Source organism: Sarcophilus harrisii, chromosome 2 (genome assembly GCF_902635505.1).
Source record: "Sarcophilus harrisii chromosome 2, mSarHar1.11, whole genome shotgun sequence".
In the NCBI taxonomy this organism is placed as follows: domain Eukaryota; kingdom Metazoa; phylum Chordata; class Mammalia; order Dasyuromorphia; family Dasyuridae; genus Sarcophilus; species Sarcophilus harrisii.
The window spans coordinates 198,638,609-198,661,841 of record NC_045427.1 but is presented as its reverse complement, the minus strand read 5'-3'; positions in this window follow the sequence as shown (position 1 = coordinate 198,661,841).

Genomic DNA, 23,233 nt, shown 5'->3' with positions numbered 1-23,233 from the left:
GTGCCTGAGACCAGATCTGAATGCACCTCTTCTTAACTCTGAGTTAGGTGGAAGTAGATAGAGCTTGGGATTAGAGTCAGGAAAACCTAAATTCAATATGACCTCAGACCAATTGAATTATTGAATTGAATTGAATTGAATTGAATACTTCCTAATTCTGTGAACCTGGGCAAATTTTTTTTAACATACATGCCTCAGTTTCCTCATCTGTTAAATAAACTGGGGGAGGAAATGGCATGTTATTCCTGTATCTTTGCCAAGAAAATCCCAAGTAGGGTCACAAAGAGTTGGACAGGACTGAAACAACAGAACGACAAAGTTCTGACTGTAGTGCTCTCTGTACTATGTCACTAGCTACCCCAGACTGCCCCTTTATTATTTGGTGTTTTTACTAGTGATCTGGAGAAAGGAATTAATGGCACAACCATCAGATTTGCAGATGACAAAAAGCTGGGGAGAACAGCTAACATACTGAATGGCTGAGTCCATAAACATTTATCAAGCACCCACTATGTCCCAGGCACTGGACTAAGTATTAAGGTACAAAGAAAGGCAAAAGACAATCTCTGCTCTCAATGAATACTGGAGGAGACAACAAATATGCAAAAAAAAAGTACCCAAAAAACCCTTCCAAGCTATCTACAAGATAAATTGGAGCTAACTAATAAAAAGATGACAGTAGGGTAACGGGGACCAGGGAAGACTTCTCATAGAGGATGGATTTTAGCTGGGACTTGACGGAAGCCAGGAAGCAGAAATAGGGAGGAGAACATTCCAGCCAAGCATGGGGACTGTAAAAGAACCCAGAGTTATATCAGATTGCTTGCTGTCTTGGGGAAGAAGGAAGTAAGGAAGGGAGGGAGAAAAATTTAGAACACAAAGTCTTACAAAAATGAATGTTGAAAATTATCTTTACATATATTTGAAAGATAAAATACTATTATAAAGAAAGCACCAAAGTCTGAAGATGGAGTGGATTGTGTGAAGAACAGCAAGGAGGATATTGTAGTAATTGGAGTGGGGGAAAGGTGGTCATCTGTAAAAAGACAGGACTCTGAATGCCAAGTAGATGATTTTATATTTGATCCTGGAGGTATTGAGGAACCACTGAAGTTTATTGAATAGGGGAGTAATGTGCGCAAACTGTGCAGAGTCAGAAGTCAAAAGATTCTGACTGACTAGCACTAGGGACTGATTTTAAAACAATGAAATTTATAGAATCATAGCATTAGAACAAGAAGAGATCATCAAAATTGCTGGCACAGGGGCTAGACTTTTATAAAATAAATATATGAAATTATATTTATTTTTGAAACTGTATAAAATATGTACATACATAATATAAATAAAACAAGATATTTAATATTTCATAAAATAAAGTTCCATTATCGTTCTATAAAAAATGATCAGCAGGATGATTTCAAAGAGGCCTGGAGTGACTTACATGAACCGATGTTAAGTGGCGTGAATAGAACCAGGAGATCATTGTACACAGCAACAGCAAGATTATACAATGATCAATTCTGATAGATATAGCTCTTTTCAACAACGAGATGATTCAGGCCAATTCCAATGGGCTTGTGATGGAAAGAACCATCTGCACCCAGAGAGAGAACTGTGGGGACTGAGTATGGATGACAACATAGTATTTTCACTCTTTTTGTTGTTGTTTGCTTGCATTTTGTTTTTCTCATTTTTTTTCCTTTTTGATCTGATTTTTCTTGTGCAACATGATAATTATGGAAATATGTATAGAAAGAATTGCATATTTAACCTATATTGGATTACTTGCCATCTAGGAGAGGGGCACAGAGAAGGAAAAAAAATTGGAACACAAAGTTTTGCAAGGGTGAATGTTGAAAATTATCGATGTATAAGTTTTTAAAATAAAAAGCTTTAATAATAAAATAAAATAAAATTCCACAAAGCCCCCAAACAGTGCAGCTAGGAGGTCATGTACTTCAATTTATGTGTAAGGGGGAAAAGAGTTTTGGCTCAAAATTGTCACGTATCATGCTGCATTTTTTGTGGATGACCTCTTTTAATGAATAATAAAACTTCCAATGAACATTTACACGCACATACATATGCCTATGATTCAGGGTGTCCCAAAAGTGTTAATGCAGGCTAAAACTTCCATAGCAATAAAACTTCACTAAGACTTTTAGTCCACCCTGATTATCTAGACAGAAAGCTATTATGATTCATATTCTAGAGTAGAGAGAAATTTGCAAACTTAAGAGGGAGGAAAGAAAACAATAGCCTATTTATTCCAATCATGGAAGAAAAATAATTCATTTTTACAGCTAAGAACTTTATTTTGGAGAAGTTTGAAAGGATTGGAAATCACAAAAGTTTAACTGTTTTAAGTTTAATTGGATCACAGATCAAGCAAAAATTTTAAATGTGCATTTTTTGCAGCAACAAAAGGGTCTTTCTCACTAAGACACAAGTTGGCAATATCAATGGAAAGATGCAAGCCTTGTGTGCAACATAGGTTTAACCATACTTAGTTACTGGCACACTTTGAAAGTGACTATTCAAATAGTCATTAATTAGCAGTATAGAAAAGAAGCAGCATCTAGAATAATTTCCATCTACCATGGTTTCCAATTAAGAACACAACTTTCCTGTGGTTATAGACATATCTATCTGTGGTTTGGCCTTTTCCATTTATGTTTTTATTTTTACTTATAGAGCTGCAAGTAAAATGAGGAGAATGGGGCTTTGTCTGAGGGCACTGAATTTAGAGGGTATTGACAAGACTTGAGCATCCTTCAGCTCTATAGAAATAACAAAGCTTTTCCACTAGTTGTCAAGAAAAACAAGCAAAATAGGAAACTCCTATAACTTTAACCTCAGGTAATCTTTTCCCCCTCCCACATGACACCCCTAACAGTAACCACTGTCCCAAGTCTCTGTATCTGTCTGCCCTACAAGTGAGTGTTCGTCATATGAAAAGTTCCTATTTACAGTTTTGTCTACTTAAACATGGGAGATGATTGTAGGAGGTCTCTAAAATCTACAGGTATTGTTCACCAATAAAACAAATCTGCATTAAAGCATATGTGTATGCTTTAAAATGCTTCCCTTGTGGCAAAGTGTGTGATCCATTTACTGGGGCAAAGTCGAATAAAGATGTATAAGTATTCTCTTTTGCATTAGGCATCTGTTTCCAGAAATGCCAGAGTAAACTGAAAGCTAATAAGGTGATTTTGTACATTTGATTATAATAGTCAATTGCATGGAAAATATGTGTCTTATGTACCATGGAAAGATCTGACTGCACAAAATGGGAAAATAACTAATCAGAATTTCTCCCTGCCATATCCTCAGTTTACAATAAAACAGAATATGCTGAACATTTATGCTTCTTTTCCACATAAGCTATTTATTTAACTGAAAATTATTCACAGCTGTTCTTTCCAGATGAGCTTGCAACCAATGCTATTAGAGCCATTTTTACAGGTGATGAAGACCTCAAACAATAAAGTTTAATAGGACTTATATAAAATGCATCATCCTACTTCCAAGAGAACTTAGCATTTTTAGTATCCTCGAGAAAAAGTTTTACGTTTTCTGACTTTTCACTTGAGGGATATTTTTCAAAAGGAATTCATTTGAAGTAAAGGCCCTCTTCTCCACCACAAATAAATTGATATATAAAACAAAGATTAAAACAAGTGGCATCATTTTTTAGTCTTTTTAGAAGGCTTCTTCCTTCATATATTCTTGAACTGAAAATAACTGAGGACCAATAAGTTATAAAAAAGAAACTCTCTTGGAGATTTGAGACTTAGGAGAAATGACAAATCTTCTCATTAGAACATTCCTTTTTTATATTTAGACAGCGCACAGGTGTGAATTGAATAAGAAGGGATAATATCTTTTTTTAATGATGAAATTAAGAGGTAAGGGAAGAATATATTGAGAGAAAGGGAAAGAGAGAAATGGGATGGTGTAGTTCTCAAACTTTTGTTTTCAGTATCTTTATCCTATTAAAAATTATTGAGGATCTCTCCAAAGAGTTTTTGTTTATCTTGATTATATTTATAGACATTTACCATATTGGAAATAAAAACTATTTTTGAATTTGTAGACCCTCTAAAAGGGTTTCAGAGATCCCCAGAATTCTCTAGACCATACTTTGAGAATCATATGCTATTAAAAAGAAAAGAAAAGAAAAAGTTTTTTTATAATGGAGGAGAAGAGAGAGAGGAGAGGGGGGAAGTGAGTGAACCTTACTCTCATCGGATTGTCTCAAAGAGGAAATAATATACATACTCCTTAGGGGTACAGAAATCTATCTTACCCTGAAGGAAAATAGGAAGGGAATAAGATATGGGAAGGGAGGGAAGATGATAAAAGAGAAGGCATATTGGGAAAAGGAGTAGTCAATAGCAAAACATTTTTTGAAGAGGGACAAGGTGAAAGGAGAGAGAGAAATATGTGTGTGTGTGGGGGGGGGGATACAATTAGCAATAGTGATTGTTAAAAAAAAATTTCAAAATAAGCTTCTCTAATAAATCCTCATTTCTCAAACATGGAGTAAACTGAGTCAAACTTAAAAAAAAATATTAAGCCCCAATTGATAAATGATCAAATGATATTATCTGTGCCCAAATAGCTCTAAATTCATGTATATCATTTAATTTAACACTACTACTACTAAGTGTGAATACCAAAAGAGATTCAGAAACCCTCCCCCCCAAAGGGGAAAAAAACCTATGTGTACAAAAAAATATTCATAGCAGCTCTCTTTTCAGAGAAAAAAAATAGAAATTGAGGGGATGGTTCAATAAACTCATTCTCTGAGAAATGATGAGCAGGATGCTTTCAGGACAAAATAAAATACTTGAAAAGTCTTCTGTGAACAAGGTGAAATGTATTGTATACAAAATAATAGCAGTGTTTTGGGATGGCCAGCAGTAAATGACTTTGCTATTCTTAGTAATACAATCATCCAGGACTACTCTGAAGAACTTAAGAAAAATCCTGTTTATATCCAGAAAAGAAACTGAATGTGTCTGAAGAGAGATTGAAACATTCTCTCTTTCGTTCTCTCTATTTTTAACTTAATTTTTCTTGAGAATTTTTATTTTCATTAGGGTGGGAGATCTATGTTTCTTTTACAATTTGACTTCCATGGAAATGTTTTGCATAACTTCACATGTTTCTTAATCCCTTAATTAAGAGATAAGGGAGAGAACCTAGAACAAATACAAAAATTATTTTGAATATAACAGGGGGGGGAAAGGGGGGAGGAGAAGGGGAGAAATATTAAACAAAATAAAAAAGAAATGTTTTAAAAAAGAACGTTCCCTTTTATAAGACATTGGTGTTTTTATCCTTATATTGCATTGTTCTGGATTTCATCGTTTCTTTTCTTTTCTCTACCTCTACTTTAAAGAGAAACTTAATGTTTATGACCCATTAAGTAGAGATAATTGGGAAAAATGTGTAATGCTTTCACTGATCATAAGCTACTCCCTGACATAAAAATCAATTTAATTCCAATGTTCTCCTGATGATAGCCATATCTGATGAGTTTAGGTAAGGCAAACCTTTGACTTTAGGCATGTGTCATCAATTAAAAATGAATTGGTTGACTTTACATTGGCTTGTAAAAATAAAAAGAGGGTCACTTGAACTGTTGAGTTTCTGGAGAATTTTGTAATTCAACCTTTTAGAAAGAAAAGAAAGAGTTTCTGGGAAGCCTAGCCTTCAGGATTTCATTTAAAGGTTTGAGTATTCATTCTTCTAAAAAGATAAGAGGGAGTTCTTGGTTAACATGCCCTTCTTATAAAGGAAAGGATCATTTAAATGGCCCCTTCAACTAAAAGATGGGCAAAGGACTGAAGTCCAATAAAGGAGAGCAGAAGACATGGAATCTATTCTTTGTTCTTTCCAGAAATCTAATAAGAAGTGAGGTTGCTTTTTTAGTAATCCCAAGTTTGTACTAATTCCAGGAAAGCCCAAGTCCTCATGATAGTACATCAAGCCAGATGCTTATATGAGGTGAAAATGGGATTCCTTGCAAAGTTAGGGGCCTCCAGCAGTTATGAGTATGATTCTCAGTTGAGGGATTTTAAGCCTTTAGAGGTAATATTATAAGTATAGAGGTCTACATATAATTTTGGAGTGAAAAGTGAATTCATCAGAATGTCAGGTAGCTGCTTCTCTAGCAACCTCAAATTTATTTTCCTTTTTAAAAGAATCCAAACCACAAGATGGCATTATGAATCTGGGGGAATGGATTAGACCCTGGACAAAACAAACAAAAAACTCACTGGGGAGAGAGAATTGTATTATTTATGAACCACTCATTGTTGGTCACATAAGAAGATAAGACTCATTGGAAAAGGTCTTGAAAAGGAGACAGCAGAGGGGGAGATGGATAAATAGTATCATATAAACAATAAACATGAGCTTGAATAGACTTTGAGAGATAATAGAGGATAGAAGCGTCTGGCATGATATGGTCCATGGGATCACCAAGAATCAGACATATCTGAATGACTGAACAAGTGAATATTTTATGTACAGTATTTATACCAGATCTAAGGATTATATTGCCTACATCTGTGGATACCTAGATATGAATTATATTCTGATATATTTCCAGAAGGGCTCTGGTTAAATAAGCCAATGAGAATGTAATTTGGGGGACCACAAGTTTTTGTAATACTGGTGACTGGAAGGGTAAACCATGGACTTCAAAAACTTTTCCTAAAAGCCAAAATTGTAAGTGATTAAAGAACAAAGGAAATAATAGAAACTATAGAAAGTTCAACAATGACTTGTGCATAAAAAGTGCTTTGTAAGGTATCACCTACGACATTTATTGGAGGAGGCAGTAGACCAAACATACAGTAAAAAGTAAGAGACTGTTATTTCTAGCAATAGATAATAATAGATGTTCTGAAAGCTACCTTTTATCTATGGAGCATTATAAGATGTAGAGGAATATCTCTACATGTGAGGGAGATTCCCTATAGAGGACTGATAGAGGATGTGGATAAAGATCCTACAGGATGAGATGTGGACGGGTTATAATCTGCACCATTGGAGGGATTTCTTCATTGATGATATGACTGAATGGTCCATTAATATATCGACTCTGAGACCATTATTAATAGACCTAATTATTTGGATAAAATTTCTTCTTTATTTTGACCCATAATTTTTCTCTTATATTTCTACCAATCTATCCCAATTCTGTCTTTGAGAGAAAAGCTGAACATATCTAATACCTCTTATTTGTGGCAACTTTTAAAATATTTTGAAGACAATTATCACACCCCCACCTACTTTTTCCCTCCTTTTAGAGGCTAACAATAATTAAAATAAAAATAATAAGACCATTTCTATATGTTGTTAAGTTTGCACAGCATTTTCCCCATATCTCACTTTATTCTCACTGCTAAATCAGTATTAGTATTCTCCCACTTCTAGATGAGAAAAACTGAGAAAGGCAAAGATTAAGTAATTCCACAAGGTCACAGAACTAGTAAGTATCCAAGATAGTATTTGAACTCAGGTTTTATTGACTCCAAGTCCAGAGTCACCCAGATTTAAACAAACCTAGGATCTTCAACTAATCATTAAAAATGCTTGTTTTATATCCTCACTATCCTAGTTCTTCTCGTTTGAGCATATTCCAAATTATCATTGTCTCTCTTAAAACATAACATTTTAGGATATAATGTGATGTAAGACATATAAGTTATTGTTGCCAAAACAGCAACAGCAACAATAAAAATAAGAAACAAAAAGAAAATGGAAAAGTATCAGTTTGAATTCTTGCATTCTTACAAATTATGGTCTAAGTTTAAGCCTAGTCCTCTCATAGATGTTGTGTATATTTTTGAGAAGGACTGAACCAAGTTTTTAATTCTCTTAAAAATAATATGTTTTGAATAAACTATCTTTACCTCATGTTATCTATGGGTAGTAGTAGCTATCCTCTAGGGATCCAACCTAACAATTCAAGCAGAAACTGAGGAATGCTGATGTTGTTCATTATCATTAGTATCATCTCCTCCTCCTCCTCCTCCTCTACCTCCACCTTCTCCTCCTCTTCCTCCTTTTCTTCCTTTCTCCTTCTTTTCCTTTTTTCTCTTCCTCCTTCACTTTCTTCTTCTCTTTCTCTTCTCTTCTCCTTCTCCTCTTCCCTCCTCCTTTTTCATTTTTCTCTCACCACATATGGTTCCTCTCTCTACTTGGGGCCCCATATCCTTACATGTGAATGCTCTGCTATAGGAATTTAATCTTTGATCATTTATATTTGCTAAGATATTTGGGGGTTGGAGGCTAGGTTTTCTCTTTAATTTATTTATTTATTTCTCAAAAAGCTGGGACAATTTACTTTTTGTGCTGCAGTTTTCATATGTGACTTCTTGAAATATCTCTGAAAAAAGCCTTCAAAACTGTTTTGTGTTTCAAACGAAGCTACTTGATTAAACCCGGATCACTCTGGCTTTCATTGGACGGCCAATAATAGTCACCAGAGCAAACTTCTGTGACTCATTTTTTAAGTTTTGATGGCTTAGTACAGGTACAAATAACAATTGTTTTCTGATCTAGTCAGAAACTCTGAGAGTCTTCTCCTCCCAGATCAATACTTTTGTGATGATAAGCTGGGCCTTCTTTTGCCTCAATTCTTACCTAGCCCTTATTCATTTATTAGGTGTTTCCTCAAACAAATGAATCTTGGGAAAGACCTCCATTTAGAAATATCTAGGTGATCCACTGCATCCTGGGCCATCATTAGTAGTCTTGCCACTGGACTCTGATATCTCGGGAAGAGAGGCTGATGACTGATGACAGCTCTTAAATACAATTCATTTGAAAGTCAAGGCATAAATCTCATGATGTCATTGGTCCTCTTTCAGAATGAAGAGTAAACAGCAATAACAATAACAATGACATGTTCATAAAATGGTATGAGAATGTCAGAATGCAGGGGATAAACCACCTCCTTTGTTCTGGATATAATATTTCTACTATTTGCCTTCCAGGGGAGTTGTGAATAAAGCTTAAATCACCATATATTATTAATAATTTAATTATTAACTTGAACATTTATATTTGCTCCTTTTGACTGTCCTATGAGAACTGCTAACTTATAGGGAGCCTGAAATTCACTAAAAACAAGATGATTTCCTACTTTCCTCAAAGTGAATTGTTATTATTGTTGTTTGTCCTTCATTTTTGAAGAGGACCAATGACATCATGGTTGATGTCTTGACTCAGGTGAACTGGATTTAAATGAGGCAGATTTGCACAAAGTTCTCAGTCTCTCTCTCTCTTCCAGAATCACTGAAATTCAGTAGCAAGACAATGACAACTAGTGATGGCCCAGTATGCTGTGCATTAGCAGATAAGGAAAAAAAAAAGAGTTTATTTGTAATTGCTCAAAATTTTAGCTTAGCCACAGACATCATCTGGTTGTAAATTTGGGAAACCTGGATTCAAATTACTTCTCTCAAACTTGATACCTGGTAGATCAGTTTCCTTATCCACAAAATGAGAAGGTTAGAGGAGAAGGCCTTCTAGGTCTAGGTCTAAGGCCTTAAGATGTCCTGATTGGGAGGAATTTACCAGTCATCAATGATGTTTAACTTAACTCTTTACTTTTTAATCTTCTTATAAAAAGGTAGCAGAAAAATATTAGGAATAGATTTAGAAATAGAAGGGGCCTTAGAAGTCAACTCATTCAATCCTTTTGATTTTATAAATGAGGAAACTGAGGTCCACAGAGGTTCAACGACTAAGGTAATAAATACCCAAAATAGGATTCAAACCTGGGTCCTGTGACTCCAAATTCAGAAGCCTTCCCATTCAGTTGTCATTCTACCTTGGAAAAGATACACCAGACCTTATAAAATCCTTATAAAACTCTTGATGGTATTCTCCTATTTGCATCTTTCTTGGAACAGTTTTAAGCAATACACACCACCATAGTCTGGTAAGTTCTCCTCTCCTATTCCTTTGTACTCTGAAGTCCACAGTTGGGTTAAATTCCCCCTAAATTTCAGGATAAGGGTAATGAGCAAAGAAGGGGATAAATACATTGAAATTAATTCTTTCCTAACTTGGAAATATCAAAATTTAATTCATTCTTCATTTTTAGGACAGATGTTATGGTGTTCACTTCAACTTTTATAAGTCATAAGTCAAACATATGTTCATCCCCAGTTGACTGCTATGAGGAACAAAAATGACTTCATTATTTTATTATCTCACAAATAATAATAAAGAAGGAATTTCTTAAAGCTATTTTAATTTTTATACATACATACATACATACACACATATATGTATTTATGTATCTTAACGTCTAATGCTGAGAAATTTACAGTGTTTTGATCAGTTCTCCAAGTATTGTCCAAGCCACAAATTAATCTTCAGTTCAAAGACCAGACATGGGAAGTGCATCTCATAGACTAGTTAGAGAGACCTGAGTTCACATCTTGATTCATACAGTTATTATCTAGGAATGTCATTTAGACTCCTTGAATCTCAGTTTTCCCATCTGAAAATAAGAATAAGAATAATAGCACCTATTTCCCAAGGGAACACTTGTGTTCCCAAGGACATGAGATATTATGTCTAAAATACTTTGCAAATTGAAAGCTGTTATTATTATTCATCAATAAAGACAAATAATTGACTCTGAGCCTTAGCAGCCCCTCTCTGTTTCATTGATGGAGGTAATCGAGTAGTCAGAAATAGGGAAAGATGTATAAGAATTTCACGGTTTTCTAGACCTTTCCTCATTAACAATAACATAGTTGTTGGTATTCAAAAATGAGAGATCTTTGTCCAATGACCCAAATCATCATACTATTGGAAGAAATGAACCATATTATCATTTACATTCTTAAAGTAAATCAAACCAGAAGACAGAAGGAAACTGTGGTTAAATAGGATGGTTCACAGCGTTTTCCTTAGAGATTCAAACAAAAGAGTTGGCAAGGTTGCACTTGGGTAATTACAGCATGGCTTTTAAAAACCCCAAGCTGCTCCCTAACACGCATGCGCATCTTTTCAATGCCATTGTTTTCTTGTTGATGGTATGTAGGCATAATCCTTTGAATACCACAGTCTCCAAAAAATCAAAGACATGTCACCAAGCTCTAATTTGTAAAAAATAAATTTCCCCATAAACAAGTTACAGTATGCTGACAGACAGTATTGAGTTATAAGACGGGTGAGCATAGGACAACTGTAGGAATCCTGGATTCAAGTCCTAGATATGTCCATCTATCTATGCCAAGATATGTAACTTGGGCAAGACACTTTCCTAACTAAAACCTCAGATTTCCCATCTGTAGAATGAAAGACTTGGGCTAGATTACCCTCATCACCTGTAACTAGATTATTGCAGTAGTCTCCAAATTATTCTACTCTCAAAGCCCTTCCCATTTCAGTCCATTCTCCACACAGCTGCCAAAGTGATCTTCAGAAAGTACAAATATGGCCATGCCATTTCCCTACTCAATAAATTCTAGTGGTTCCCTAGTACCTCCAAGATCAAAAATAAATTCTTCTGTTTGACCTTTAAAGCCCTTCATGAACAGGCCCTAATCTACCTTTCCATCTTTATTGCCTATTATTATCCCTGATATTCCCTATAGTCCAGCCAAAATGGCCTTTTTGCAGTTCTTCATATATAGCACTCCATCTGCTTTTGAGTTAGCTGTCTCCCACGCCTAGAATATATTCCTTCCTCACCTCTGTTCTTTGGGAATTTCTAATTTCTGTCAAGGTTTAGCTCATGAGTTACTTTCTATAAAGCCTTCCCTGCTAATGCCTTCTCCAAATTTCTTTGTATCTAAGTACATACACCCATGCACATATACATATATATATTGCATATGCATATGTATATATGTCACATATATGTGTGTGTGTATTCTTCTCCCCCACCCCCTCCATGCTATCTACTACTTGAGGGAAAAAACCATTTTTCGCTTGTATATTTTTGCCTCAGAGTCTGGCACATTTCAAGCAATTAATAAATCCTTGTAGATTGATTGATAACCTTGAAAGTCTCTAATATACATGATGATCTTTCATATTTGTAAAGGACTTCATTGCCTGAAACTAGACATGTTACACATCACCCCCTCTCCCAGGGTTCTTGGGTATCCTTAAGGGGGTAACTAACTAAGCTCTCTGTCTAGCCTCTACCCATGTTGTTACTGCTTAATGATAAGAACATGATCCGAGAGAGATAGGCTGAACACTTCCATAGTGTCCTCAATAGACCATCATCAATCAATGTTGAAGCTATTGATTGTTTACCTGAAGTTGAAATCACTCATTCCCTAGCTAAAGTTCCAACTGAAGAAGAGGTTCTGAGTGTCATTAGGCAAATGGTGAAGTTTTGAAAGCTGTGGATAAGTTCTCTTACTTTGGTATTATACTTTCCAGGAATGTTCACATTGATAATGAGACTGACACACACATAGCCAGAGTTAATTCTGGGAGGATCCAAAGGAAAGTGTGGGAGAGGAAAGGTATTAGGCTGATTATTACCAAACTGAAGAATCCACAGAGCTGTTGTACTGACCTCATAATTGTACACCTGTAAAACCCAGCTCTATGCCAGAAAACGGAATCACTTCTATTTGAATTATATTAGGAAAATTCTGAAGATTACCTGTCAGGATAAGATACCAGACACTGAGATCCTTTCTCGAACTCAGCTGTCAAGCATTCCAACTCAACTTAGAGAGCACAATTCCACTAGACTGGATACATTATTCAAATGCCAAATGTACGTTTGTCACAAAGATTATTTTAGGGAGAACTCACACAGAGCAGTTGCTCACAATGTGGTCAGAAAAGGTGATACTCTCTCTCTCTTTAGAACTTTAGAATCAATTGGACCGCCCAGCACGGTGTGCCTTCATCAGAGAAGATACTGGGCTCTATGAGCAAAGCACGATTGAATTATCTCAGAAGAAACAATGAGATGTCCAAAGTCAGAAAATTCACCCCAAATGTTGATAGGGCTGTTTGTGTCTGACCTGTGGTAGAGTATTCTGAGTTCTTATTGATCTGATCAGCCACAGTTGGACATACTATAACTTGACTCTAATATAGTGATATCATTTTGGTCCTCTTTGAGAACAAAGGACAACAACCAACCAATTTATGTTGTTGCCTCAGTTATAGTTGCACTCCAGTTTCATTCAACTACTTAACAGCTAGGTTAGCTTTTTACAAAGAAATATTTACTTCAAAGTTACAATAACAAATATATAGATACTAGGTAAGTTTCTATATAGCACTATCCCAAATTCCAAGTCCAGAGCCTATGTTAGGTTGGAGGCTCAGTGCTTGGTTCAAATTCCGAATCTAGTGCAGATTACCACCTGTACCTAGAAACCAAGGACAATGAACCAGAACAAGACTAACACCCCAGGACTATTTCTTGGATCCATGAGGTAAAAAGAGAGGGCAGAAAGGTATCACTCTTTCCTACTCACCAGATTAGTTCGTGGTGCCTGAATTGAACTGTAATTTTTACCCTCTTAACACAATAGGAAAGGACAGGCAGGAAAAAGATTGATACTGACCCAGCCTGGCAGTTTTAAGAATGCAGCCTTTTCCAGGAATGCAAACTAATAACAAGGCTGTTACTTCATTCACATGGTAGGACAATATGAAGAAGCAGTTTGCCTCTGTTAGCTCATTTGGGCATGCTCCTTAACACAATCAACAGGTATTTATTGATATCTACAAGATGCCTATCAATTTATAGGTATCCTGAGTATAAATATGCTAAATAATAATAAAAATTAAATAAAGCATGCTACATTTGATGTCAAGAAAGATATCTGGCTTTATTTCCTGTCTCTGACATTCACTGGCTATTTGACTGTGGGCATATCCTTCAGCCTGAAACTCAGCTTCCTTACCTGTAAATGTGAGACTTTACACTCATCCCTATTGGATTTCTCTCATAAGATTCAGCCCAAATAAGGATAATAATGTGTCTCTCACAAATATTACAAAGATCAAGCCACAGAATGACAGGATTTAAGAGCTGGAAAGAATCTCCATAGACAATTAATTTAATTCATATTCAAAAAAATTAATTCCTTCTATAACATACCCAACAAATAGATGTCTAGCTTTTGCTTGAAAATTTCCAAGGAAGGGGAATCTAACACTTTCAAAGAAATCTATTCCACTTTGAGATAGCTCTTTAGGAAATTATTAGGAATGTTTAATTGATAATTAAGTCAAAATTAGCCTCTTTGTAACTTTTACTATTTTCCTGGTTCTGTCCAGTGGCACTAAACAGAATGATGCTCTGAATACTGTTGTTGTTCAGTCATTTTTTCAGCCATCTGACTCTCTTTGATTCCATTTGAGGTTTTCTTGGCAAAGGTTTTGGAGAAGTTTGTCATCCCTATCTCAACTCATTATACAGATAAGGAAACTGAAGCAAACAGGATTAAATGATACGCCAGAGTCACACAGCTGGTAAATGTCTGACACTGGATTTGAACTCAGGAAGATGAATCTTCTTGACTCAAACCCAGTGCTCTATCCACTGTGCCATCTAATGGCTTCATTACAACCAGACTACAACTCTTCAAATACTTGAAAACAGCTATCAAGTCCCCCATGCTTTTTCTTCTCCAGCTTAAATGTGCCCAGTTCTTTTTATCAATATTCATATGACATGAACTCAGAGACTTTCATAATCCTGGTTGCTCTCCTCTGATCACTCTATAATTTGTCAACATCTATCTCAAACAGTTGTATCCAGATGAAACAAAACTTTAGATGAGATCTGACAAAGGCAGAGCATAGTGTAACTATTATCTCCCTGTTTCAAAGAGCTGTGTCCCTTTTAATTCAGACTTAGATTAATAATAATAGCTAGCATTTATAGAGTGCTTTAAGGTTTTATTCTCAATTTTTTTGAAAATTGTCATTTTATTCTCAAATCAACCTTGGTAAATGGGTTGTGGTATTAGGCCCATTTAACAGATGAGGAAACTGAAACAGAGTTTAAATGATTTATTCAGGATCATAGAGTTGGAAAGTGTCTGAAGCTTGATTTGGAGTTGGACTTTCTTAATCTCAGATTCAACTCTTTTATTCCCTATGCCACCTCATTTCCTATATTATAATAGCTTTTTCAGCTTCTCCACCAATGTTTCTGTTCCACAAAACCCTCAGCTCTTTTCCACAACTGGTATCTCTTTATACTCCTCTACCTTATAATATTGAAACTGACTTTTTGTATCCTAATGTAAGATTTTATATCCATCCTTATTAATTTCTCTTATAAGATTTAGCCCCAAAGGCTAGCCTATAAAATCCTTTTGAATCCTGTCTATATCATTCAATGTTTTAACTATCCTGCTTCACGTCATCGGGAAATTTGAGTAGCATACCGTCTATGCCTTTATCCACAGCATTGATAAAAATGTTTAGCAGCCCTGAGCTAAACACAGATCCCTGAGAGGTTTTATGCAGTATGCTTTGTATTAGCTATTATTATCCTCTCATCTGGCCTTTTTACTTTCAACTTGAATAAAACAGTTGTGTCTATGAAAATGGGCCTGAAACAGGATCTCTATATCTTTCTTTCAATGTGCCTTGTCTTAAATTTCTCTAGTATCCCCTATGCTGCCTATAATTGCCCTGCCTGTGCACTTAGTAGGCACTCAGTCCTTGACCTATCAGTGTCCTCAATCTCAATTGCATTCTTCACTTTATTTATCAATACCAGTTCATTCTTGGCATTGTTTAGAAACTATTTCTTGAAAAGTTATTAAAAGGCTGCTTCCAAGATGGATTTCAAGGGCAGAATCTCCCAGGGCTTCTAGCGAAGTTCTGTAAGCCAGCTGGTGAATAGCAGTCTGGGGATGCTTCTGGTTGCCATAAGGCTGCTGCTTTACTTCCTAACCAAATTAGCCCTGTGAATACACAGATTACCCCCATCCCCCACCCCAATGTCCTAAAAAAAAGAACTGAGAGGCTACCAAGTCATTTGAGAAATGATGCAGAGTTTAGTAAAAAGGAAATATTGATAGCATTAATCAGTTGACTTTCAATAGAATTAATCTTGGATCTTTTCCTTCAGTGAGATATGTTTTTTGGTCTGGACCAAACATGGGCATTGCTATCACAACCTCTTATTTTCTTCCTAAGTAGCAAAAGAACATCCATGATTCCATTTTACCTACAGAATTCTGGACTTTTAAAACTTTGCTGTCTTTCCCTATCTAGCACACACATCTTTTTTTGCCCTCTAGGTGGTACTCATTTTTAGTTTTATAGAGGATGGACTCTTCTATGACTTAGAGCCATTTGACAAATGGACTAAAGGATATTATTTAAAAAGTATTTAAGTGAGGAGGAGGGGGAGAATGAGTCAGTCACATAGCAAGAGATAGGAATAATGAGCAAGCAACCCATGTACTCTACTGATATACTTATAATGCCAAGAAAAAGGAAAAGGAAGGGCTCTAGTGTATTAGGTGCACTCTTTGTGCAGATCTTATAAGAGGATATGGACCAGGGTAATACAGGATAGGTAGACATGGGTGACTTGAAATCTCCATCTTTAGAAAACTCATCCACATAGACGAGATACAGAGATATCTATCTGAATATCTGAAAGGAAGCAGAGCCTTAAAGTATATACCAAGCAAAAGTATCCAAATCCAAACCATTTGTGTATCAATTCAAGGGATAGCTACTATTTGATTTAAAAATGGAGAGAACACATTTATACTTCAACATAGTAACTATTAGCCCTCAGTACTGAGGACATCATAATAATCCCAGATCAAACAAAGGAGATCTAGGATGATAGAATATCAGTGAATTGTTTGGAGGGGAGTATTTAAATAAATATTTTATCCAAAATCAGCTAGGCTATCAGAAGTAGGTGTGGGATACCTGAAAACAGAACTAACTTCACCTTGTTTTGGTAAAAAACAAATGTTTATTGAGAGGATTTAAAACTAAATCAATGTGATGGCAAAGAATTAGAAACTAAAGGGATGCCTCTCAATTAGATTAGCTGAATGAATTATGAAGACGAATATATATATATATATATATATATATATATATATATATATATATACTACTGTGCTATAAGAAATGATGAAAGGGAAATTGCAGAGACCTGAGAAGACTTGCACTAGCTGATATAGAATAAGTAGATGTGATATGAGTAGAATCATATCTAAATGATCTAAACAATAAAATAATATTAAAAATATTGAACTCTTATAAATGTAATGACTAATTACAATTTTATAGGATTCTAAATGAAACATGCTATCCACACCTGAGAGAAAGAGAGAATGAAGGTTGCAGAATCTGACATATTTTGGTGACACAACCAAGGAAGGAATTTGTTCTGAACAACGGTGTATTTTCTACAAGAGTTTTGTTTTTCTTTTTATAATAGGGGAGGAGGAAAAAGAAAGAAATTAGACATTTTGTAAATTAAAAAAATAAATTAAAATTTGAAAATTAAAGTGATAGTGATTTGTAAACCACAAAATCCACTAAGTGTGATGTGTTTAAAGAAAACTAAGCCAATCACATTTTGGGAAGCCAATATAAAGATCACCAAGTCCAAATTACTGATTGATGAGGCGGCACGTTTAAGATATTTGGTCAATGTAGAATGTCAATTCCTAAAATACAATATTGTGGATCTCATAGCCAGTCTAAAAGAATGGTTCAAACTCATGTTATAAAAGCAAAGAACTTGAGTTTTATCAGATCAAAACAGAAAAAAAATCACATGGATATAAAATCCTAGAAAAGAAAGCCTGCTTGTCTCAACTTTTTATCCTGACTCCCTTCAAGTTGAATTCTGAAAGGGTTTAAGAATGATGAGTTACTGCATCTGGTCATTTGACATTTGTTGTCCTTGGATCATTTGACTCTTCTTTTCTCTTCCACAGAAGGAAAAGAGATCCTTCATTTAGAGGCTTCCTGGTACAATGGCATGAGATAAAAGAGCTGAATTCAAGTCTCTGTTCTACCTCTTACAATAAAACAAACATTTGCTAAATTTAAGTACTATGATAGGCCCTAGGAGACACAAAATACCCTCAAAGAGTTTACAAAAAGAATGTGACAATGTATGTAGGGGATAGAATTGGAAGTGTGCTGTTAATGATGGTAAGGGCAAGAATAAATTCAATATACATTTATTAATTGCCAACTATATTCAAGGGACTGGGGTTTCCAAGCTAAAACCGAAAAAAGTGCATGCCTTCAAATCTTGCATTGCATAACTTAAAAAAAAAACTTGAGAAGATCAATTATTTTCATCTGAAGTGCTCTGAGTTGGTTGGTTTCTTTGAGTATTATAAAATCATAATTTCTAGTCCAACTTCTTCATTGTACAGATAAGAAAACAGACTCAGGGAGTTTTAGTGACTTGCCTGAAGTCACACTGAGAAAAAACAGAAGAACAGGGATTGGTTGGTTGGTTTGTTTTTTAGTTTTAACCCTGGTCTAGGGATTCCAAATTCAGCCCTCCCCCTGTAGTACCTGCAGGACACCACTCACAGACACTTCAGCTAGGCCTTGAAGAAAGAAAAAGAGCCAGCTATGCAAAATTTTTCACAGTTACTTCATGTGTAAGATGGGGGTAGTTATTGTAATATTTACATACACAGAAAATATATATCCAGAGTTCTTGGGAGGAAAGCTTTTTTTAAAAAATGAAAGCATTAAATCCAAGGTCAACATGAAAAAAGAAAACTGGTTTAAAAAAATTTTAACAGCAATTTTCTCTGATAAAGGCCTTATTTCTCAAATATATAGGCATCTAAATCAAATTTACAAAAATAAGAGGCAGTCACCAATTGATAAATGGTCAAAGGATATGAACAGGCAATTTTCAGAAGAAGAAATAAAAGCTGTGTGTAATCATATTTTTTAAAAAATCTCCGAGATACTACTTCACAGCCATTATATTGGTTACTGTGACAGAAAAGGAAAATGACAGATGTTGGAGAAGATATAGGAAAATTGAGACACTGATGCTTTGTTGGTGGAGTTGTAAACTTATCCTACTATTCTGCAGAGAAGTTTGGAACTACGTCCAAAGGGCTATAAAACTGTGACTACTTTATTTTTTTATTTTTTTTATTTTTTTTTTATTTAATAGCCATTTATTTACAGGTTATATGCATGGGTAACTTTACAGCGCCAACAATTGCCAAACCTCTTGTTCCAATTTTTCACCTCTTACCCCCTCACCCCCTCCCCTAGATGGCAGGATGACCAGTAGATGTTAAATACATTAAAATATAAATTAGATACACAATAAGTATACCTGACCAAAACGTTATTTTGCTGTACAAAAAGAATCAGACTTTGAAATATTGTACAATTAGCTTGTGAAGGAAATAAAAAATGCAGGTGGGCATAAATATAGGGATTGGGAATTCAATGTAATGGTTTTTAGTCATCTCCCAGAGTTCTTTCTCTGGGCGTAGCTGGTTCAGTTCATTACTGCTCCATTGGAAATGATTTAGTTGATCTCGTTGCTGAGGATGGCCAGCTCCATCAGAACTGGTCATCATATAATATTGTTGTTGAAGTATATAATGATCTCCTGGTTCTGCTCATTTCACTCAGCATCAAACTGACTACTTTAACCTAGAAGTACTAAAACTAAGTACATATCCCAAAGAGATCAAAAAAGGGAAAAGAACCTATATGTACAAAAATGTTTATTGTACCTTTTTTTGGTGATAAAGAATTGGAAATAGAAGGGATGCTGGTCAACTGGGGAATGGCTGAATAAGCTATGATATATATGATTATGATGAAACACTTTGTGCTATAAGAAATGGTGAGGGGATTAGTTTCAGAAAAGGAGGAGACAGATGAATTTGTGTAAAGTGAAGTAAGCAAAAGCAAAAGATCATTGTACACAATTGACTGGCATATTTTAAGGATGATCAAGGGTGAAAGACTTAGCTACTCTGATCAATACAATGATCCAAGATCATTCCAAAAGACTCATGATGAAAAATCCTATCCACTTCTAAAGAGAGTACTGATGAACTCTGAGTATGTATCAAAGCATATTTTTTTCACTTTATTTTTCCTGGGGGTTTTGCAACATGGCTAATATGAAAATATATTTTGCATGATTTCACATGTATAATTGATATCATATTGCTTGACTTTTCAATGAATGGAAGAAGGGCTGGAGAGAGAATTGAGAACACAAAATAAATTTTTAAATGAATGTTAAAAATTTAAACAGCACAAATTTATTAAAGGGGGAAAATAAGTTAAGTGTGGAGATCCCTAGTGCCCAGAAAAGTTTTTTTTAATAAAAGTATTATGAAATTTTATTAATTCATGTGGATCCCCCCATCCTCTATAGACTAGAGATGCCTTTTAAAGACTTTAAAATTCTAGAATGAGCAACATTTGTATGAATGAAAGGTAACTGTCAAATTGACAATTGTAAAAGAAAAATTAAACAAGTATAACATAGACAAGACTTAGCATTCCACACAAGACAGGGGCTAAAGCGAAAGAAGCAGTGGAGTCTTCTGTTTACACAGGATTTAGACAGGGCTGGAGAAAGCATTATCTCTCTTGTGATGGGTACAGGAAGGATGTGTGTTTCCAGGCAAAGAGTGCATTTTAGGAGAAAGGTCAAAGTTGGGAGCAAGAGAATTCCTGTTAAACTTGTTAAACACACAGTTATATCTTGTTTACCTTTCACTTTTGGGTTGTCAGTCAAGGGTGTTTTCCATGGGATTCCTATATCCCTGTCTAGATTCTACATTTCTTCGAAAAGGCCCTTGAGGATAGGAGATAGTGTTGGAATTGCAATGAGGAAGACCTATTTGTGTTTGAACCCTGCCTCACATACTTACTAGCTTTGTGACTCTGGACAAATCATTTCACTTCTATTTGCTTCAGTTTCCTCATCTGTAAAATGGGGATAACCATAGCACCCACCATCCTCTCAGAGTTGTTATGAGGATCAAATGAGATACCATATGTAAAGTGCTTTGTAAATCTCAGAATGCTATCTAAATATTAGTGATTCTTATTGTCAGGGATGTATGTGTGCATGGACACGTGTGTGTGCAAAGACAGCCTTATGTTGTTGTGCATGTATATATGAGGAAGATTGCCTTCTGTTGTGTGTGTGCAAGTGAATATGTATGCACATATGCGTGCAGACTGCCTAATATTCTTCTGTGTATACATGTTGTGCAGAAGCTGCCTTATGTTCTTGCATGTGTATGTGCAGACTGCTTTTTTCTTTTAGTGTGCAAACTGCCTAATATTCTTGTGTATATGTGTGTGCAGAGACTATGTCCTTGTATGTGTGCAGGTGTGTGTGTGTGCAGATAGCCTATTATCTTATGTGTGTGCAGAGACTGTATTATGTTCTTGTATGTATGTGTGAAAGTGTGTGTGTGCAGACTGTCTAATGTTCTCGTGTGTGCATGTTTGTGCAAAGATTGCATTATGGTCTTGTGTGTGCATGGGTTTGTGGAGAGACTGTTTTATGTTCCTCTGTGTGTGTGAAAGTATGTGTAAGCAGACTGCCGAATATTCTTGTGTATGCACATGTTTGTGCAGAGATTCTCATGTTCTTTGTGCATGTGTGTGCACAAGTGTGTGTGTGCAGACTGCCTAATATTTGTGTGTGTGCAGATTGCTTTATGTTCTTGTACATGTGTGTGTGTGCAGACTGTGTTATGTTCTTGTGTGTGTGCATGTGTGTGTGAAGAGACTGCTTTATGTTCTTGTGTATGTGTACACATGTATGTGTGCAGACTGCATGCAAGTGTGTATGTGTGTGCAGATTGCCTAATATTCTTATGTGTGTACAAGTTTATGTGTGCAGACTGCCTAATATTCTTGTGTGTTTGTGCATGCATGTGTTTGTGCAAACTGCTTTATGCTCTTGTGTATATGCCAGTGTGTGTGTGTGTGTAGACTTTCTAATATTCTTGTGTGTGCATGAGTCTGTGCTGAGTGCGTTGTGTCTGTGTGTGCAGAGACTGCCTAATATTTGTATGTGTGTGTGCTGAGAGTGTATTATGTTCTTCTGTGTGTTTGTGCAGAGACCACTTTATGTTCTTTGTGTGCATGCAAGTGTGTGTACAGATTACCTAATATGCTTGTATGTGTGCGTGAGTTTGTCCTGAGAGTGCATTATGTTCTTGTGTGTGTGCAGAGACTGCCTTATGCTCTTAAGTATATGTGTGTACGTGAAGAGACCTCCACATTCAGTTACACAACCCCATATTGTGATCCACAGTTTGAGAAGGTTTGACCTAGACTACTAAAATCCTACAGTCAGTCTGTATCAGAGATGGCATTTGAATCCAGATCTTCCATCTCTCTATCTATATTGTAATAACTCTAAATTTATATGTACCCCTTAAATTTTAATTCTGATACTTGATTTTCAATAACTAACTTCACCACTTCAAGATAAAGGAAGAGTAAGTAGCTAGATAACTATTTATCTGAGAATTTAGTAGGCAATAAGCTCAACAGAATTCAACAATGTGAGAAGGCAGCCAAAAAGCTTGGATTAGCTTTCATTAAAGATTAGGCTTCATTAAAAGGGACAGAATGTTCAGAACTAGGAAAATAAGAATCCCACTAAATTGTGTCTTTGTCAGTCACATCTGGAGTGTTTCTTGGTGTCGTATTTTAGTAAGAACACTTTAATTGTACAGGGCAGGGCAACTGGTATGGTGAATGGCTTAGAGATTACATCACTTGAATACATCCAGTCATTCTGGAGAGCAATTTGGAACTATGCTCAAAAAGTTATCAAACTGTGCATACCCTTTGATCCAGCAGTGTTTCTCCTGGGCTTATACCCCAAAGAGATACTAAAGAAGGGAAAGGACCCTGTATGTGCCAAAACAGGGCAGCCCTGTTTGTAATGGCTAGAAAGTGGAAAATGAATGGATGCTCATCAATTGGAGAATGGCTGGGTAAATTGTGGCATATGAATGTTATGTAATATTATTGTTCTGCAAGAAATGACCAGCAGGATGATTTCAGAAAGGCCTGGAGAGACTTACTCGAACTGATGCTGAGTGAAATGAGCAGAACCAGGAGATCATTATATAATACTGTATGAGGATGTATTCTGATGGAAGTGGATCTCTTCGACAAAGAGAAGATCTAACTCAATTTCAATTGATCAATGATG